The following is a 22,028-nucleotide window of genomic DNA, read 5'->3' as shown; positions in this document are numbered from 1 at the left end:
CAGCTATATGGGGAAAGGGGCCACATAAGATGGCAGCTATATGGGGAGAGGAGGCTGCATAAATGGGAGCTATATGGGGAGAGGAGGCCGCATAGATGGGAGCTATATGGGGAGAGGAGGCTGCATAGATGTGATCTATATGGGGAGAGGAGGCTGCATAGATGCGAGCTATATGGGGAGAGTAGGTTGCATAGATGGGAGCTATATGGGGAGAAGAGGCTGCATAGATGGGAGCTATATGGGGAGAAGAGGTTGCATAGATGGGAGCTATATGGGGAGAGGAGGCTGCATAGATGGAAGCTATATGGGGAGAGGAGGCTGCATAGATGGAAGCTATATGGGGAGAAGAGGCTGCATAGATGGGAGCTATATGGGGAGAGGAGGCTGCATAGATGGGAGCTATATGGGGAGAGGAAGCCACATAGATGGTAATTATATGGGGAGAGGAAGCCACATAGATGGGAATTATATGGGGAGAAGAGGCCACATTGATGGGAATTATATGGGGAGAGGAGGCTACATTGATGGGAATTATATGGGGAGAGGAGGCCACATAGATGGGAATTATATGGGGAGAGGGAGGTCACATAAGATGGGAGCTATATGGGGAGAGGAGGCCACATAGATGGGAGCTATATGGGGAGAGGAGGCCACATAGATGGGAACTATATGAGAAGAGGAGGCCACATAGATGGGAGCTATATGGGAAAAGGAGCACATGGGATAAGATCTGCTGGGAAAAGAAGCCATGATGGGATCTACAGGGGAAAGAGGCCATAATGGGATGGGATTTGTAGGGGGAAAGAGGCCATAATGGGATGGGATCTGCAGGGGAAAGGGGCCATTATGGGGTGGGATCTGCAGGGGAAAGAGACCACATGGGATGGGATCTGTATGGGGAAGGTCGTCCATTCCAATTTTAGCAGGGCTCCTTTAGAAATTTTTTTTAAAAATTGTAGAAAAACCGTTTAATAGAATATGACTGACAGTGACTGTAACAACAGGTGCTGGACAGAAGAGTGAAGGTATAGGAGGGGAAGAAGGGGAAAGAGATTTTACTTTAAATTACTTGTATTTTTTGGTTGAGGAAAGTGTGTGAAAATGGATGTGGCTACCAAAATGGGTGTGGTTACTGAATGGGTGTGAGTTTTCAACTGGGCGGGGTTTACAGAGAACCTGTTGTTAAAAATTTGAATCCCACCCCTGCCTGCTCCCCTTTACCTAGTGCAAGGGCCCACCTTTGTAACGTGTACCCTGTGTGTTGCGGCACTGGGTGGAGGTTCCCATTTACCTGGCGGAACCACGGTAGTCACTGCGTGAAATTCATAGGTCACTGACAGCAGCAGGCCCAGAAGTTCTCCTGAGGGTGAGAAATTGTGGGCCGGTCGCTGACCGGCAGTGACCTCTGAAGCGTTGTTCTAAGAACGTTTTCAGAATGAGGCTCCAGAGGTCACTGCCCATCAGCGGTATGTACGGAATTTCTCATGCTTGTCCCTTTTTTATTCACATCAATAGCAGAGCAGATTTAACCACTTTTATTTCTTTCATCTCCTTATATTGTATTAGTACTCATAGCTTGCTTTATTATTTATGTTAGAACCTTTAGCAAAATAGAGTCTTAACATTTAGTTGGATAAATTCATTTGTAGTTAACTCAGTTTCCTCTAAATGCTATTTGTTTTTCTTTTTTTTTTACAACACATTTTACAGGAGACATACTCTGTAGATTATCTATATATATAATTGCCTTATTCTGTCTGTCTGTCTGTCTGTCTGTCTATCTGTCTGTCTGTCTGTCATGCTCCAAAATTGTGTCCTTACGGTGACACAAAGCTGATTGGCCGCTGGGCTCGCCATGGCCCCGCCCCCCCACACGGATTGGCCGCTCGCCCAGGCTGCGCCCCCACACGGATTGGCCAGCCGCTCGCCCAGGCTCCGCCCCCCCCCACAGATTGGCCTCTCGCCCCGGCACCCTGCAGGCATTGGCAATTCAGCCACGCCACGCCCCGCCCCCCTCACGCAATGCACGTTAGCTCTGGCCCCACCCCCTCCCTCCCCCCGCGCATTTCTCTAACTGACACGGCTGTCACGGAGGTGAGTACGGTACTCCCTATCCCCCCCCAACCCCCCCCCCCCCCCGGCCCCCGCTCCCAAAGGGGTGGTGTGGATACTCGCATGGTTACAAGCGCTGTCACGGAGGTGAGTACTGTACTCCCTCCCCCTCCCCCGGCCCCCGCTCCCACGGCAGTGGTGGGAGTGGTGTGGATACGTTGGTAACCATGCTCGCATGGTTACAAGCCCATCAAGGTCCTGCTGCGCCGGAAGGTCCACACGCACACACACAAACATACACACACATCAGATCACACTCACACTCACTCTCATACACACCTCACACACACCTCACATCGCATCCACATACTCACGACATCCTGGGATATCGCTTGCTTCTCGGCGGCGAAAATGTGCTGTTGTGATCTTCCAGGACCTGACGGAGGATCACATGGCCAGAAGCATGTGATATCCCCGGATGTTGTGAGTATGAGCGCGTAAGTGCGATATCGTCAGTGTCTGTGTGTGTGAGTAGATGCGATCGGGTGTGTGTGAGTGGATGCGATCGGGTGTGTGTGAGTGGATGCGATCGGGTGTGTGTGAGTGGATGCGATCGGGTGTGTGTGAGTGGATGCGATCGGGTGTGTGTGTGAGTGGATGCGATCGGGTGTGTGTGAGTGGATGCGATCGGGTGTGTGTGAGTGGATGCGATCGGGTGTGTGTGTGAGTGGATGCGATCGGGTGTGTGTGTGAGTGGATGCGATCGGGTGTGTGTGTGAGTGGATGCGATCGGGTGTGTGTGTGAGTGGATGCGATCAGGTGTGTGTGTGAGTGGATGCGATCGGGTGTGTGTGTGAGTGCATGCGATCGGGTGTGTGTGTGAGTGCATGCGATCGGGTGTGTGAGTGTCGGCAGAGGAGCAGGGCGTGCTGGAGGAAGCTGGGAGCAGAGAGGCTGATCATGGGGAAGAGGGAAATGCTGATGCTGAAGGAGGCTGGGATGGGAAGGCTGGGAAGAAGGAGGCTGGGAGGAGAGAGGCTGATCCTAGGGAAGGCTGGGGAGAGGAGGCTGATGCTGAGGGAGGCTGGAAGGAGAGAGACTGATGCTGACGGAGGCTGGGACGAGGGAGGCTGATGCTTAGGGAAGCTGATGCTGAAGGAGGCTGGAAGAACAGAGGCTGATGCTGGTAGAGGCTGATGCTTGGGGAAGCTGATGCTGGGGGAGACTGGGAGAGGAAGGCTGATGCTGAGGGAGGCTGGGAGGGGGAGGCTGGGAGGAAGGAGGCTGGGAGGAGAGAGGCTGATCCTTGGGAAGGCTGGGAAAGGGAGGCTGATGCTGAGGGAGGCTGGAATGAGAGAGCCTGATGCTAGGGACAGAGACGCTGATGCTGGGAGGAGAGAGGCTGATGCTGCGGGCAGAGAGGCTGATGATGCGGGTAGAGAGGCTGATGCTGGCGCAGCATGGCGGATGGAGCACGTTTGGTAATGCGCAGCATGGCGGATGGAGCACGTTTGGGAGTGCGCAGCATGGCGGATGGAGTACGTTTGGGAGTGCGCAGCATGGCGGATGGAGCACGTTTGGGAGTGCGCAGCATGGCGGATGGAGCACGTTTGGGAGTGCGCAGCATGGCGGATGCAGCACGATGGCGAGTGCGGAGTATGGCGGATGGAGCATGTTTGGGAGTGCGCAGCATAGCGGATGGACCACGTTTGGGAGTGCGCAGCATGGCGGATGGAGCACGTTTGAGAGTGCGCAGCATGGGGGATGGAGCACGATGGGAGGTGCGCAGCATAGGGGATGGAGCACGATAGAGAGTGCACTGCATGGGGGATGGAGCACGATAGAGAGTGCCCAGCATGGCGGATGGAGCACGTTTGGGAGTGCGCAGCATGGCGGATGGAGCACGTTTGGGAGTGCGCGGCATGGCGGATGGAGCACGTTTGGGAGTGCGCAGCATGGATGATGGAGCACGATGGGGGGTGCGCAGCATAGGGGATAGAGCACGATTGGGAGTGCGCTGCATGGGGCATGGAGCACGATGGGGAGTGTGGAGTATGGCGGATGGAGCACGTTTGGGAGTGCGCAGCATGGTGGATGGAGCACATTTGGGAGTGCGCAGCATGGCGGATGGAGCACGTTTAGGAGTGCGCAGCATGAGAGATGGAGCACGATGGGGAGTGCGCAGCGTGGCGGATGGAGCACGATGGGGAGTGCGCAGCATGGGGAATGGAGCACGATGGGGAGTGCGCAGCATGGCGGATGGAGCACGTTTGGGAGTGCGCAGCATAGCGGATGGAGCACGTTTGGGAGTGCGCAGGATGGGAGATGTAGCACGATGGGGGGTGCGCAGCATAGGGGATGGAGCACGATGGAGAGTGCACACCTCCCCCCAACACACACACACGCGCGCGCGCGCACCTCACAACACACCACACACACACACTGGAAACCACAAACAACTGCCCTACACAGACACCCACACACAGACAACGCTGCACACACAAATATACGCACATACTGCACATATATATAACAAAAATCATACATGAACTACACAATACGTAAATTCTAGAATACCCGATGCGTAGAATCGGGCCACCTTCTAGTACTTATATAAGAAAGGACATCACATGTTTTGTCTCTTTTCAACTGTTTTACTATGTGTGATCATATCAATACTTAAAAAGTACATTTAATTTTAATTTATGATTTCATAAATTAATAGTAGCGTTGAGGATAACAATTAAGTAACCAAAAATACTTAATTCAGCCATTTCATAGACTCAGGTATGTAGTTTAGTTGATGTAACCTAACACATGTATTTATGAATGCTTTTGCTTCTCACTAACATATATATATATATATACTGTATATTAAGTGATTTTCCTTAATACAAAATGCCAGCACATGTAACTTAAAGATAGCTCCTACATCCTGGACAACTCCCAAGATGATGAACACAAAGGAGAATTCTCAACGTATGAACTGACCAATCCAGCAGAGACTGTGCAAATTCCTATACGTCCTGAGTCCGGCCTGCGATACTTGATTGGACTATATTTTGTCTACATCCTTTACTTCTCCTCAACTATAAAGTTTCCCGAACAATAAACTGAAGCAGTAGCTGTCATGGAGAAGGTTCATAACCGATCCAGTGTCAGTTATTGTTCTTTCTCGCATGCACACATGACATTATAATTTGAACACGGCAGTCAGACCTTAAGAGACCCATTGTAGTCTCACCTCATCAGTAGTACATATGAAAATAATTAGATGATTTTATGTGATTTTGAAATATATCTTATTATAGATATTTGCTTCTTTCTCTGCCAGGACTGATTATTAATTTTAAAAATTCCCAATTCTGGGGTAATATTGGTGTTCAGTAAAAAAAGTGCATCAAAATCGCATCATAACGCAAGCGGTTTTGATGCAAATTTTTGTCAAGTTGTGCAGTTTGGGTGCAGGAATATAGTGTAAAATTTCAGCACCAAATTTGCATCTCTTGGCAAAAAAATGCACGAAAAGGGTTTTGATGCCGTTTCGGAGCGGCTTTCTGCCAGGAGGTGCAAATTTCAGCACCAAATCTTTACCTCCTGGCAGAAAACCAAAGAGGCGTCAAAACTCTTTTTGTGTATTTTCTTTGCCAAGAGATGCAGATTTGGTGCTGAAATTTGTAAACCATATTCCTGCACCCAATCTACAGTCATGGCCAAAAGTTTTGAGAATGCTGCAAATATTAATTTTTACAAAGTCTACTGCTTAAGTTTTTCTAATGGCAATTTGCATATACTCCAGAATGTCATAAAGAGTGATCAGCTTAACAGCAATTACTTGCAAAGTCAATATTGGCTAAGAAAATGAACTTTAACCCCCAAAACACATTTCAACATCATTGCATTCCTGCCTTAAAAGGAGCAGCTAACATTGTTTTAGTGATTGTTCCATTAACACAGGTGTGGGTGTTGATGAGGACAGGGCTGGCGATCAATCAGTCATGATTAAGTAAGAATGACACCACTGGACACTTTAAAAGGAGGCTGGTGCTTGGTATCATTGTTTCTCTTCAGTTAACCATGGTTATCTCTAAAGAAACACGTGCAGCCATCATTGCTCTGCACAAAAATGGCCTAACAGGGAAGAGTATCGCAGCTACAAAGATTGCACCTCAGTCAACAATCTATCGCATCATCAAGAACTTCAAGGAGAGAGCTTCCATTGTTGCCAAAAAGGCTCCTGGGCGCCCAAGAAGGACCACCAAACGCCAGGACCGTATCTTAAAACTGTTTCAGCTGCGGGATCGGACTACCAGCAGTGCCGAGCTAGCTCAGCAATGGCAGCAGGCTGGTGTGAGTGCTTCTGCACGCACTGTGAGGTGGAGACTCTTTGAGCAAGGCCTGGTTTCAAGGAGGGCAGCAAAGAAGCCACTTCTCTCCAGAGAAAACATCAGGGACCGACTGATATTCTGCAAAAGGTACAGGGAGTGGACTGCTGAGGACTGGGGTAAAGTCATTTTCTCAGATGAATCCCCTTTTCGATTGTTTGGGACATCTGGAAAGCAGCTTATTAGGAGAAGAAGAGGTGAGCGCTACTACCAGTCTTGTCTCATGTCAACTGTTACGCATCCTGAAACGATTCATGTGTGGGGTTGCTTCTCAGCCAATGGAATTGGCTCACTCACAGTCTTGCCTAAAAACACAGCCATGAATAAAGAATGGTACCAGAATGTCCTCCAAGAGCAACTTAACCCAACTGTCCAAGAGCAGTTTGGCGCCCAACAATGCCTTTTCCAGCATGATGGAGCACCTTGCCATAAAGCAAAGGTGATCAGTAAATGGCTCATGGAACAAAACAGAGATTTTGGGTCCATGGCCTGGAAACTCCCCAGATCTTAATCCCATTGAGAACTTGTGGGCAATCATCAAGAGACGGGTGGACAAACAAAAAACAACAAATTCTGGCAAAATGCAAGCATTGCTTATGCAAGAATGGACAGATATCAGTCAGGATTTGGTCCAGAAGTTGATTGAGAGCATGCCAGGGAGAATTGCAGAGGTCCTGAAGAAGAAGGGTCAACACTGCAAATATTGACTTGCTGCATTAACTCATTCTAACTGTCAAAATAACCTTTTGGTACTCATAATATGATTGCAATTATATTTCTGTATGTGTTGTAAACATCAGACAAACACAATGAAAAACCAGAGGGCAACAGATCATGTGAAAATATAATTGTGGTGTCATTCTCAAAACTTTTGTCCATGACTGTATATCTCTTTGCAGAAAATAGGATCAAAACCACATGAATTATGATGCAGGTTTTATGTGATTTTTTTTGCCACGAGGTGTAGATTAGGTGATGGAATATAGTGTATACATTTTTGCATTAAATCTGCATCTTTTGGCTAGAAAAAGCAGTTTTCTGGTAGGAGATGCAGGTCTGTGAGCTTAGTGACCTCACTTTGGTCAGTTAGTTTAATGAGGTTACCTGGGATCCGTCAAAGTGGAGGACTATGGGAACCTCCAGCTGTGACTACAAATAAACTGAGTGACCTCACCGCTCATTGCTGCTGCTCAGTTTCTGCCTGAAGCCCACAGTGGGTGGTCATGTTCTAGCCAGCACAATGTGACTTCAGTAACGTAGCAGAGATGGAATCGTGTGAATTACTTCGACCCGGGGTATTTTGGGGATTAATAAAGGAGTGAAAGAGGGTGGGGTTTTTGGTATTTTATTTCAAATAAAGAATTTTTTCAGTGTTTGTGTTTATTTCTTTTCACTTACAGATTAGTAATGGGGGGGTCTCATAGACCCTCCCCTTTACTAATCTAGGACTTAGTGACAATGGTGAGCTGTCATTGATCCTTTATTACCCCAATTGCCACCGCACCAGGGCAATCAGGATGAGCCACATAAAGTTCTAGGATTGCCACATCTAATGGATGCGACAATCCTGGACGGCTGCAAAATGCTATTTTTGTCTGGTTCTTTTACCTTGAACCACTTTAGGTAGATATTAAGCAATGCATTTTAGGTACACCCTCTAAGACCAGTTGCATTAGAATTGTCATAACTATTGCATTTTAACTCGTATCAAAGGCGTTCAGATTTTTGTATTTGTCCATTTTTTTCTACTTCCACGTCACAGATTCATTTTTCACTAGCTACCTTTTATATTCTATTTTTTACAGGTGCTATTGTAATACATTATTTAATTTCATCTGTCAGCATGTGTGTTTATGAAAGCTACTACAGGGCCATATTTTACAGTGTCATGAAATTGATAATTGCGCAGCCGCAATGAAATAATAACAATCACTATTATCATACATGAAAAAAACTAATTAAGTGTCCAAAAACTTAGCCCAGACACAATTCTTTAGCTAGGTCATATTATACATTGGATACCGAAAGACAAATATAAAATTTCTATTTCAAAGTAACTCTATATGCTACCCAATAAAATCCCACATTGTTTGTTAGTAAAAGTGATTAAAAAGCAAAGCCCTGCCATAAATGGGATGCTTTAAAAGACACATAGATGCTCATAACAAGGTCATAGTTTTATCTCTATACAAGTACTAGTGTGGCCACATTTAGAATACTGTGTTCTGTTTTGGTTACCGGTATATAAAAAGGACAAAGGCGAAATAGAGAGGGTGCAGAGAAGAGCAACCAAGGTTATTAAAGGAATGTTGAAAGATAATTTTTTTTCAGTGGTTCCATGGAATAAAAAGTTTCTTTATTGCATTTCAATCCATAAAATAAATCGTCGGTATGGGGACAAACCCTGTTGACGCTTTTCGATCGTGACGTCTTAGTTGTAACATAAGAAACTGAACTGTGTCCCAAAATTAAAAACAAAAAGCCCCTTCCATTAGCCTGACATCATGAATAATTTACATCAATTAAATAATGCTGCACCTGGGGAGAACTGCAACAATCTATAACAAAATCATAACAAAAAAATATACATATAATAAAAGTCTAGCGTTAATAAATATACATTAAATCACTACGAAAATTAAGTCCAGCCAGATTCCTGGTGTTAAAGTTCAGAATCCAGAATGCTTCAGTTATAAGTAGAGCTTTTCTCCAGTTGCCTCCACGTTTGGGTCTATTAACCCTGAGGAAGCCGGCAAAGCTGAAAAAGTCCATTTCTCCATTGTGTGTCATCACCAAATCCTTAGCAGCACCAGATTTCTTTTTTTCTAATGTCTACTATATGTTCATTAATTCTGACTTTAAGTTTTCTAGTTGTTCACCCTACATAAGCAAGATTCCAAACATTGCATTTAATCATATATAACACGTGTCGTGTCACAATTGATAAAGGAGTGGATAATAAAACTAATACAGTGTTTCCCTAAAAATAAGACATTACCCAAAAATAAGACCTAGCAGGAGTTTTCAGGGATGAAAAGAAGAGTAGAAAGACACCGCAAGGACCTGAGGAGAAACAACAACCACTCAGGGGAGAAAGTAGCTGGATAGCGAGAGAGAAAGCTCCAAGGACAGAGGGATCCTGTGGGGTGGACATCCAGGGCTCCCAGTACTTTGCACGCACGGGTTGCAGATCCCAGAACAGACCGGGACTTCAAGTCATCTGTTAACTCTGTCAGGTGGGTGGGTTTCCAGGACTCATCTGCCACCACTAACGTCCGAGGCATCAGCAGGAAAGGGAGGACCGTGACATATTCCCTTAAATAATCCAAGCTGCCTGTGGCAGGACCCAGACACCAGATGGACCTCCAGGAGCTCCACTCCAGGGAGGACCGACTAACACACCAGAGTGCATCGGTGAGAGAGTGGCACCAGGTTGGCTGGCACAGCTATAGTGGACTCGGGCACACCTGGGATCCAGCACGTCTCCAGGGTGCGAACCCAGCTGTAAGTAAAAGCAATCAACCTGCACTCCCCTGTCTGGACAGATTTATTGCCTGCGCCTCCACGTTAACCCTTACCTAGCCCTGGGGAAAAGCCCTGCTCGAGGAGGGCTCCACCATCCACGCTGCCCCATCCATCAACCCCACGGAAGACTAGCAGCGGCAGCCCTGGCCGCGCACCACGAGTGGCATAGTCGGACTATTATTATTTTTTACCCTTTTAACTTAAAAACTGTTCGACGGTGCCCCCGAGTCCAGGACCCCTCGAGCCACGGACCGCCTGGATCTGAGCAGCTCGGCTGCCCCGGGGCGCGACAATAATCATGCTGTATAGAGTTCTTAATAGATGGAACATTAGTTCACAAAGCAATAACAAATCATTTGGGAAGCTGGAAGGTGTGGAATTGGTCCCACAGGAGAAGCTAGAGAAGCTCAAGACATCAGTGTGAATATTACTGTAGGAGGATCAGTTGCCTTGTGAAGTGCATCTACATAGATGTAAATATTCTGCAGAAATTGAATAATCTCTTGCTAACAATTTGAAGAAAGGTTGTAAAGTTACACTGGCAAAGTTCTGGCTTGAATAGCGTTGGTTCGTTCCATATTCTATATGGAATTGTTAGGCAGAAATATTTTTAAAAGCAGAACGTTGCACTGCAACTAAATTGTTGTTGACTAAAGTGAGGTCAGTAGTCCAAGGGAACTTTCCTTTCCTCAGAATAGTCACTAATTGGCAGCCTCGGTGATTAGGTACAGAAGGGTAGTTAGGTGGCAGCCATGGGTAAGCACTGTGTGGTCAGTAAGGAACAACTAATGCACAATACCATACATATGCAGTCAGAAGTACAAGCCAAAGGCCAAACTGGAGTGAGGGACAGATGGTGACAAATCCAAGAGGCAGCAACTAGGGATGACAGCTGAAACTCAAGCAAGGTCAGAAAACCACTAAGACCAATTTGCATCAGTATAGGGTGGCAGTTGGCATGGCAATACAGCTTGCTAGCCGATGTATTGATGTTTTTAGAGTTATTGTCATGTTTAAAAGCCAACTATTAGCTGAGGTTAATCTCTAGGCAGATGGTCTCAGAGTATCCCCTAGCAGGTTTTGGTACAATGAAGAATTCATAGGGGATTTTTTTTAGTGGTGGGCTGCTCATGTCTTGATAGAGATATGCATAACGCCATTATGAATGATCTTCTAGTAAATTTAATTATTTACCTCCCACAAATCATGTCCTCAGGTACTGTGTTCAATTTACAATATCTTAGCTTTGTCTATCTTCATCACATTGTTCCAAAAGTCTTAAATTCTGATTCGTCATTTGTGGATTCTTTTTTAAAAAGTTCTTTTTTTTTTTTGCCTTGTGGTATTGAAATAGATTTTGGCCTCAAATTCTTCAAAATGGCACTGTCGATTCATGAATTTTATGCAAAATCAAAAAAGCTTTTCATTTGTCGTAAAGTCTAATTTTCCAGCAAAAGGTCACAAAATTTGTGGCAAGATATTTGCGGCAAGATGTGAAATGAAGAAAATTCACAGATAAAAACCCATAAGCATTGTTATTGTGTTTCTGTAACAAAAACGCAATTAAAAAAAAAGCATGTTATCCGCTTGTGAGTTTATCAAGTTTTATCAAAGCTAAGTAAAGGCCGCTTTACACGCTAAAATATATCTAACGATATGTCATCGGGGTCACGTCGTTAGTGACGCACATCCGGCCTTGTTTGACATATCGTAGCGTGTAACACAAATGAGCGACTGTGAACGAGCAAAAATACTCACCTTATCGTTGCTCGTTGACACGTCGCTCATTTTCAAAAAATCAAACGTTCTTCTGTGCTCCGGTTGTTCATCGTTCCCGAGGCAGCACACGTCGCTCCATGTGACACCCCGGGAACGATGAACTGCAGCTTACCTGTGGCCACCGGCAATGCGGAAGGAAGGAGGTGGGCGGGATGTTTACGTCCCGCTCATCTTCGCCCCTCCGCTTTTATAGGGCGGCCGCTGTGTGACGTAGCTGTGACGCCGAACTAGTTCAGGGTAGAGCTGGGCTCGACTGCGGGTATGGGGGATGTGCTTAAGGGAAGAACGTTACAGTAGTTTATCAAGTCCCAAGCACACAATCAATTGCAAAAGGGTAATGCAAAAAGTGTTTTTTATTATACAAGCAGAAAGAAGAATGCCACTACCGATAAAGCAAAGCCAAAGCAAAGTCAACGTTTCGGCCTATATAAGGCCTTTGTCAAGGTCTTGCCTATGAGAAAATGATAAAGATTATTTACACACCAATAAGTGAACAATCATAACAAAATATACATATTTTGCAAAAATGTATATACTAAGTACCCTGTTTATTAAGCACTTGCAATTTATTTATTTATAGTCAGGGTATTTTTTCTACAATTTTCTCCTTGGTTTTTTTCTAGTCTTGAGGCTGCAATTCACATGCTTGTAATGTTGCATGTTTATTGAACATTTGTCACAGCTCAGTTTTTTGTTTTTTTTTGTCTGTTATCTTGCTTTAATGCAAGTTGGGGGTGCAGCCCTCCTGATACTGAGGCTGAACAATTACCTGCTTCTCACTTTTTGCTGTGTATTTAATCTGGGACCCAGCTAACCACTTTACCATCCATATTGAAGTTTTGACATGACACAAGTCAGGTACAGAATATGTTTTTAACTTTAGTAGGTGTAATACTTATATATGTTCTGAGGATTTCGATAGCGTAGGGCAATGACAATCAGAGACGAGTTCCTGGTACAAGATGTTTTATAATATGTAACCACGGTAGATACACAACGGAAAATACAGCAGTACAAATACCCAAAATACCTTTCCGGAGCGAAGGGAATTCCCGGGGCCACGCACCGGACTCCCCCAGGGAGACCACCAGAGCGAACCCCTATACAGGGACTGTCCGGCAATCACCCCGGAAGGCCTAAATGCGCCGCAGCCGGGACACAAGGGGCAAGCGGTAAAAGTCCAGGAGTGTCCGTACGGAATGATTGTCCAGAGTGGTTACGAACCAGAGAGAACCGGGCAGAGTGCTGACCGAAGATGGCAGACGGAATCCGGGCACAGCTTAGAGAAACCGGGTAAGGTCCAGAGTCGGTCGGTCGGTAGTCTTTAGGAGGATCCAAAGGCAATCAGGATTAGCAGCAGCAAAGCAGGAGCACACAGCAAGCAGTATACTCAGGCACTGGACTAGGCTTAGAGGCGGCCTTTTAAGCAGCTGGACAGGAAGTAGGGCAACAGAACAGTAAACTCCATGTTAACCGAGGGCAAGCTCATTCAAAAGAGAACTGGAAAACCTGGAAACCTGACATTACTCCCCCCCCCAGAGACGGCCTCAGGACGGATCAGGGCCTGGCTTGTCCGGGAAACGTCGATGAAACTGGGCAATCTTCCGGGGTGCCCGAATGTTACCCACCGGTTCCCAGGAATCGTCCTCGGGGGCGTACCCCTGCCAACGTACCAGATACTGGAGCCGACGACGATGGAGCCGGGAGTCAATAATGTCCTCAACCACGAACTGCTCCTCGCCGTCGACCATCACAGGCGGAGGAGGGGGCACAACACGACCATGAAACGTATTAGGGGAAACGGGTTTGAGGAGAGACACATGAAAGACCGGGTGTACCTTTAGATGGTGCGGTAACCGTAGCCGACAGGCCACAGGGCTCACGATCCCGGTGATCTTGAACGGACCGATGAATTTTTGACCCAGCTTCTGCGAAGGAACACCCAATCTCAGGTTTTTGGTGGATAACCATACAGAGTCCCCTACCTTGTACATGGGTGCCGGTTTCCGGTGAGTGTCTGCCGACCTCTTGTAACGCTCCTGGGCCATAGCCACAGTGTCCTTTAGAACCTCCAGATTTTGTCGTAGTTCTGTCAATCTGTCCTCCACCGCTGGCACCGAAACCGCAACCGGTGACCTAGGCAAAACAGTCGGATGGTAACCCAGGTTAGCGAAAAAGGGCGTTACCTTAGTGGAGCTGCTCTGAGTGTTGTTATATGAGAACTCCGCCAACGGAAGCATCTTCAACCAATCGTCTTGGAGATGGCTGACATAACATCGAAGGTATTGTTCCAGGGTTTGATTCGTCCGTTCGGTTTGCCCATTTGTCTGAGGATGGTATGCAGAAGACAAACAGACATCAATCTGGAGTGCCGTACAAAACCCCTTCCAGAATCTAGACGTGAACTGCACGCCCCGGTCAGAGATGATCTCGTCTGGTACCCCATGCAATCGGAATACGTTCTGGATAACCAAATCCACTGTCTCTGCGGCTGAGGGAAGACCGGTACACGGAATGAAGTGAGCCGCTTTAGTCAATCGATCCACCACCACTAAAATGGTATTGTGCCCGCCTGAGACTGGCAACTCCACAATGAAATCCATGGAGATAGACCCCCAAGGGCGAGATGGCACGGGTAACGGTTGGAGGAGTCCCGTAGGAGCCACACGAGGGACCTTGCACCGGGCACAAACCACACATGAGTGGACATAGTCCTTCACATCTTTTAAACAGGTAGGCCACCAGAAGAAACGGCTCAGAAAGTCCTGCGTCTTCTGTACCCCCCTATGACCAGCCAACACGGAGTCATGGACCAACTTGAGAACCCGAAGTCTTACGGCCTCCGGGACATAAATGCGTCGCTCTCTCAACCACACACCATTCCGAAGAACAAGTGTTACATCATTCGGGGGGGCAGCAAGAAATACGTCACCATCATAGGCCAGCTTGATGTCCTTCCACAAGTCCTGGATTACTCCAACGAAATTGGCATCCGATAACACGGTCTGAAATGGGGTTCCAGGTACGGAGTCCACGGCGTGGATTCGGGACAAGGCATCGGCTTTCCCATTACGTGAACCTGGACGGTATGTAACGATAAAATTGAATTGGTTAAGAAATAGGCTCCAACGGGCTTGCCGTGGAGACAGGCACCTGGCAGACTTAAGAAATTCCAGATTACGATGATCTGTGAGTACTATCACTTGCTGCGCGGCTCCCTGTAAGTGGTGTCTCCATTCCTTGAAAGCGGAAATAATCGCCAATAATTCCTTGTCCGCAATGTCATAGTTCCTTTCTGCAGGGGACAACCGGCGGGAAAAGAAGGCACACGGATGCAAGAGACTCTTGTCCCCGGTCCTTTGAGAAAGAATGGCCCCTAATGCATAGTCGGAAGCGTCGACCTCCACGATAAAGGGAAGTGCGGGATTCGGATGTACTAATATTGGCGCTGAGGTAAAACATACCTTGAGACGATGGAATGCTTCCTGGGCCTGGGCGGACCACACAAACTTCTGTCCTTTCTTGGTCAACAGAGTGATGGGACGAACAATCTCTGAAAAGTTACGGATAAAGCGTCGGTAAAAGTTGGCAAAACCGACAAAGCGTTGTACCTCTTTGATGTTTCCCGGTTCCGGCCAGTCTAGAATGGCTTGTATCTTGCTAGATTCCATGTTCAGTCCCTGAGGAGAGATGACATAACCTAAGAATTGTATTTGTGAGCAGTGGAACTCGCATTTCTCCAGTTTAATGTATAGGCGGTTTTCCCTCAGACGGGTAAGTACGGTCTTGACGTGCTCCTGGTGGTCCTGTAGAGAATCAGAAAAGATTAGGATATCGTCCAGATAGATCACCATGAATTGGTCCATGATATCCCTAAAAATATCGTTAACTAGATGTTGAAATGCCGCGGGAGCGTTACAAAGTCCAAAAGGCATCACTAGGTACTCAAAATGTCCGTACCGACATCGGAACGCGGTCTTCCACTCGTCTCCGGGACGTATACGAAGCAGATTATATGCCCCACGGAGGTCTAATTTGGTGAATATTTTTGCCTGTTGGACCCTCTCCAATAGCTCAGGAATCAACGGTAACGGATACCGGTTCCGGATGGTTATCTTATTCAGTTCCCGGTAGTCAATACAGGGTCTTAGAGTCCCCTCCTTCTTTTTCACGAAAAAGATGGGTGCCCCTGCGGGTGAGGTAGACGGACGAATAAATCCCTTGGCTAGGCTTTCATCAATATACTCTTTTAGTGCTTCTAGCTCAGGTGCCGCCAACGGGTAGACATGACCAAACGGAATCTCCGCCCCTGGGAGTAAGTCTATGGGGCAATCATACGGTCTATGCGGGGGAAGCTGATCGGCTTTTCTTTTGTCGCATATATCAGCGAAGTCACGGTAAACCGGGGGTAAAACAGGTACCTGTACAGTGCCCTCCGTATTTGGTGTTACTGGAACCGGAACGGCTGGACAAATGGTCGGACCACTCTGCGGTGGGAAGGATATTTCCTTAGTCTCCCAATCGATGACCGGATTTGTAGACCGTAGCCACGGAATACCTAAAATAATCGGAAAATGAGGAGAAGAAATTATCATGAAAACAAGGGTCCCCTGCTGACCTGGCTTCATCACGCATTCGAGCGGTACTGTTTCCCGATCCACTGGTCCAGAGATTAACGGAGATCCGTCTACCGTCTCCATGGTAACCGGTGAGGATCTTTGCTGAGTCCGGATACCGTGTTTCCTGGCAAAGGAAGAGTCCATGAAATTTCCCCCTGCCCCGGAGTCTATCATTGCAGAGGTAGGAATTAGCTGTCCCTCCCAACGGATCTGAATGGGGAGTAAGCAATGGGTATATTTCCCCTCTGAGTCCTTCGGTGAGGTAGACATTACAGTCAAGGGAAACACCGCATCCAGGTGTCCACTTGCCTCAGAGATATCGGACTCTGCATCCGTGTTGTCACACTCTGCCATGGCTGCCAATACCTTATTTGGGCGATTTGGACGTTTCGGGCAGTCGATCAAGAAATGGTCCGATTGACCGCAATAGAAACACAAACGCTCACGGAGCCGGTGTTCACGACGTTCGTTGGTCTCTCATTTTTGCAAAGAGTCCACTTGCATAGGTACGTCCTCGGCCTCCCGTGGCGTCCTGAGAGCGGGTTCTCTGGAAGGAAACGCAATATTGTTTACACGGTTTACAGCTGCCCATTTTTCCTGTCTGCGTTCCGTCAAACGAGTATCAATGCGCACACAGTGCTGGAGAAACAGTTCAAAATCCCCTGGAGATTCGGAACGGGCTAACTCGTCCTTGATGGTACTGGACAAACCTTTTCTGAAAACAGATAATAATGCATTGTTTCCCCAGTCGGTGTCTACCACTAACCTCTTGAACTCAGTGGCGTATTCAACGACAGAACGCTTTCCCTGACGTAAGGAAAGGAGAGCCGATTCAGCGGTAGCACGGCGATTCGGATCATCAAACATTTGCGCCATTGCGGTCAGAAAGTCATCCAGGTGGTTCAAACGGATGTCCCGATTCTCTATCATGGGATTAGCCCAAGCCAGTGCTCGTGAGGTTAATAACATGATGACACATAACACCTTTGACCGATCAGAACGGTAATAATCAGAATGTACATCGAAAAACAGTATACATTGGTTAACAAATCCACGGAACTGACTACGATCACCATTGAAACGGAATGGGGGTAACCTAGGCATACCGGCAGCTGATACGGACGTAGTGGGGACGGCTTCCTGAGCCTCCACTCTGACTTGCAAATCCTGTATAGCCGGCCCCAGTACCTGGTGATCATGGCCCAGCTGTGCCTCCACATCTCTAAGTTTATTCTGCACCGCCTCCATCTCCTGCTGCAGGGAGTTAATCATGGAGAAGAGCTGATCTACTCGTGTCTCAGTCATTGCCCCAGCGAAATCCTCCTATGGCCTGAGTATAATGTAATACTTATATATGTTCTGAGGATTTCGATAGCGTAGGGCAATGACAATCAGAGACGAGTTCCTGGTACAAGATGTTTTATAATATGTAACCACGGTAGATACACAACGGAAAATACAGCAGTACAAATACCCAAAATACCTTTCCGAAACGGAGCGAAGGGAATTCCCGGGGCCACGCACCGGACTCCCCCAGGGAGACCACCAGAGCGAACCCCTATACAGGGACTGTCCGGCAATCACCCCGGAAGGCCTAAATGCGCCGCAGCCGGGACACAAGGGGCAAGCGGTAAAAGTCCAGGAGTGTCCGTACGGAATGATTGTCCAGAGTGGTTACGAACCAGAGAGAACCGGGCAGAGTGCTGACCGAAGATGGCAGACGGAATCCGGGCACAGCTTAGAGAAACCGGGTAAGGTCCAGAGTCGGTCGGTCGGTAGTCTTTAGGAGGATCCAAAGGCAATCAGGATTAGCAGCAGCAAAGCAGGAGCACACAGCAAGCAGTATACTCAGGCACTGGACTAGGCTTAGAGGCGGCCTTTTAAGCAGCTGGACAGGAAGTAGGGCAACAGAACAGTAAACTCCATGTTAACCGAGGGCAAGCTCATTCAAAAGAGAACTGGAAAACCTGGAAACCTGACATTACTCCCCCCCCCAGAGACGGCCTCAGGACGGATCAGGGCCTGGCTTGTCCGGGAAACGTCGATGAAACTGGGCAATCTTCCGGGGTGCCCGAATGTTACCCACCGGTTCCCAGGAATCGTCCTCGGGGGCGTACCCCTGCCAACGTACCAGATACTGGAGCCGACGACGATGGAGCCGGGAGTCAATAATGTCCTCAACCACGAACTGCTCCTCGCCGTCGACCATCACAGGCGGAGGAGGGGGCACAACACGACCATGAAACGTATTAGGGGAAACGGGTTTGAGGAGAGACACATGAAAGACCGGGTGTACCTTTAGATGGTGCGGTAACCGTAGCCGACAGGCCACAGGGCTCACGATCCCGGTGATCTTGAACGGACCGATGAATTTTTGACCCAGCTTCTACGAAGGAACACCCAATCTCAGGTTTTTGGTGGATAACCATACAGAGTCCCCTACCTTGTACATGGGTGCCGGTTTCCGGTGAGTGTCTGCCGACCTCTTGTAACGCTCCTGGGCCATAGCCACAGTGTCCTTTAGAACCTCCAGATTTTGTCGTAGTTCTGTCAATCTGTCCTCCACCGCTGGCACCGAAACCGCAACCGGTGACCTAGGCAAAACAGTCGGATGGTAACCCAGGTTAGCGAAAAAGGGCGTTACCTTAGTGGAGCTGCTCTGAGTGTTGTTATATGAGAACTCCGCCAACGGAAGCATCTTCAACCAATCGTCTTGGAGATGGCTGACATAACATCGAAGGTATTGTTCCAGGGTTTGATTCGTCCGTTCGGTTTGCCCATTTGTCTGAGGATGGTATGCAGAAGACAAACAGACATCAATCTGGAGTGCCGTACAAAACCCCTTCCAGAATCTAGACGTGAACTGCACGCCCCGGTCAGAGATGATCTCGTCTGGTACCCCATGCAATCGGAATACGTTCTGGATAACCAAATCCACTGTCTCTGCGGCTGAGGGAAGACCGGTACACGGAATGAAGTGAGCCGCTTTAGTCAATCGATCCACCACCACTAAAATGGTATTGTGCCCGCCTGAGACTGGCAACTCCACAATGAAATCCATGGAGATAGACCCCCAAGGGCGAGATGGCACGGGTAACGGTTGGAGGAGTCCCGTAGGAGCCACACGAGGGACCTTGCACCGGGCACAAACCACACATGAGTGGACATAGTCCTTCACATCTTTTAAACAGGTAGGCCACCAGAAGAAACGGCTCAGAAAGTCCTGCGTCTTCTGTACCCCCCTATGACCAGCCAACACGGAGTCATGGACCAACTTGAGAACCCGAAGTCTTACGGCCTCCGGGACATAAATGCGTCGCTCTCTCAACCACACACCATTCCGAAGAACAAGTGTTACATCATTCGGGGGGGCAGCAAGAAATACGTCACCATCATAGGCCAGCTTGATGTCCTTCCACAAGTCCTGGTCCTGGATTACTCCAACGAAATTGGCATCCGATAACACGGTCTGAAATGGGGTTCCAGGTACGGAGTCCACGGCGTGGATTCGGGACAAGGCATCGGCTTTCCCATTACGTGAACCTGGACGGTATGTAACGATAAAATTGAATTGGTTAAGAAATAGGCTCCAACGGGCTTGCCGTGGAGACAGGCACCTGGCAGACTTAAGAAATTCCAGATTACGATGATCTGTGAGTACTATCACTTGCTGCGCGGCTCCCTGTAAGTGGTGTCTCCATTCCTTGAAAGCGGAAATAATCGCCAATAATTCCTTGTCCGCAATGTCATAGTTCCTTTCTGCAGGGGACAACCGGCGGGAAAAGAAGGCACACGGATGCAAGAGACTCTTGTCCCCGGTCCTTTGAGAAAGAATGGCCCCTAATGCATAGTCGGAAGCGTCGACCTCCACGATAAAGGGAAGTGCGGGATTCGGATGTACTAATATTGGCGCTGAGGTAAAACATACCTTGAGACGATGGAATGCTTCCTGGGCCTGGGCGGACCACACAAACTTCTGTCCTTTCTTGGTCAACAGAGTGATGGGACGAACAATCTCTGAAAAGTTACGGATAAAGCGTCGGTAAAAGTTGGCAAAACCGACAAAGCGTTGTACCTCTTTGATGTTTCCCGGTTCCGGCCAGTCTAGAATGGCTTGTATCTTGCTAGATTCCATGTTCAGTCCCTGAGGAGAGATGACATAACCTAAGAATTGTATTTGTGAGCAGTGGAACTCGCATTTCTCCAGTTTAATGTATAGGCGGTTTTCCCTCAGACGGGTAAGTACGGTCTTGACGTGCTCCTGGTGGTCCTGTAGAGAATCAGAAAAGATTAGGATATCGTCCAGATAGATCACCATGAATTGGTCCATGATATCCCTAAAAATATCGTTAACTAGATGTTGAAATGCCGCGGGAGCGTTACAAAGTCCAAAAGGCATCACTAGGTACTCAAAATGTCCGTACCGACATCGGAACGCGGTCTTCCACTCGTCTCCGGGACGTATACGAAGCAGATTATATGCCCCACGGAGGTCTAATTTGGTGAATATTTTTGCCTGTTGGACCCTCTCCAATAGCTCAGGAATCAACGGTAACGGATACCGGTTCCGGATGGTTATCTTATTCAGTTCCCGGTAGTCAATACAGGGTCTTAGAGTCCCCTCCTTCTTTTTCACGAAAAAGATGGGTGCCCCTGCGGGTGAGGTAGACGGACGAATAAATCCCTTGGCTAGGCTTTCATCAATATACTCTTTTAGTGCTTCTAGCTCAGGTGCCGCCAACGGGTAGACATGACCAAACGGAATCTCCGCCCCTGGGAGTAAGTCTATGGGGCAATCATACGGTCTATGCGGGGGAAGCTGATCGGCTTTTCTTTTGTCGCATATATCAGCGAAGTCACGGTAAACCGGGGGTAAAACAGGTACCTGTACAGTGCCCTCCGTATTTGGTGTTACTGGAACCGGAACGGCTGGACAAATGGTCGGACCACTCTGCGGTGGGAAGGATATTTCCTTAGTCTCCCAATCGATGACCGGATTTGTAGACCGTAGCCACGGAATACCTAAAATAATCGGAAAATGAGGAGAAGAAATTATCATGAAAACAAGGGTCCCCTGCTGACCTGGCTTCATCACGCATTCGAGCGGTACTGTTTCCCGATCCACTGGTCCAGAGATTAACGGAGATCCGTCTACCGTCTCCATGGTAACCGGTGAGGATCTTTGCTGAGTCCGGATACCGTGTTTCCTGGCAAAGGAAGAGTCCATGAAATTTCCCCCTGCCCCGGAGTCTATCATTGCAGAGGTAGGAATTAGCTGTCCCTCCCAACGGATCTGAATGGGGAGTAAGCAATGGGTATATATTCCCCTCTGAGTCCTTCGGTGAGGTAGACATTACAGTCAAGGGAAACACCGCATCCAGGTGTCCACTTGCCTCAGAGATATCGGACTCTGCATCCGTGTTGTCACACTCTGCCATGGCTGCCAATACCTTATTTGGGCGATTTGGACGTTTCGGGCAGTCGATCAAGAAATGGTCCGATTGACCGCAATAGAAACACAAACGCTCACGGAGCCGGTGTTCACGACGTTCGTTGGTCTCTCATTTTTGCAAAGAGTCCACTTGCATAGGTACGTCCTCGGCCTCCCGTGGCGTCCTGAGAGCGGGTTCTCTGGAAGGAAACGCAATATTGTTTACACGGTTTACAG

The sequence above is a fragment of the Anomaloglossus baeobatrachus genome, chromosome 2 (assembly GCF_048569485.1).
Source record: "Anomaloglossus baeobatrachus isolate aAnoBae1 chromosome 2, aAnoBae1.hap1, whole genome shotgun sequence".
NCBI lineage: Eukaryota > Metazoa > Chordata > Amphibia > Anura > Aromobatidae > Anomaloglossus > Anomaloglossus baeobatrachus.
Note: the sequence above shows the minus strand (reverse complement) of the source record.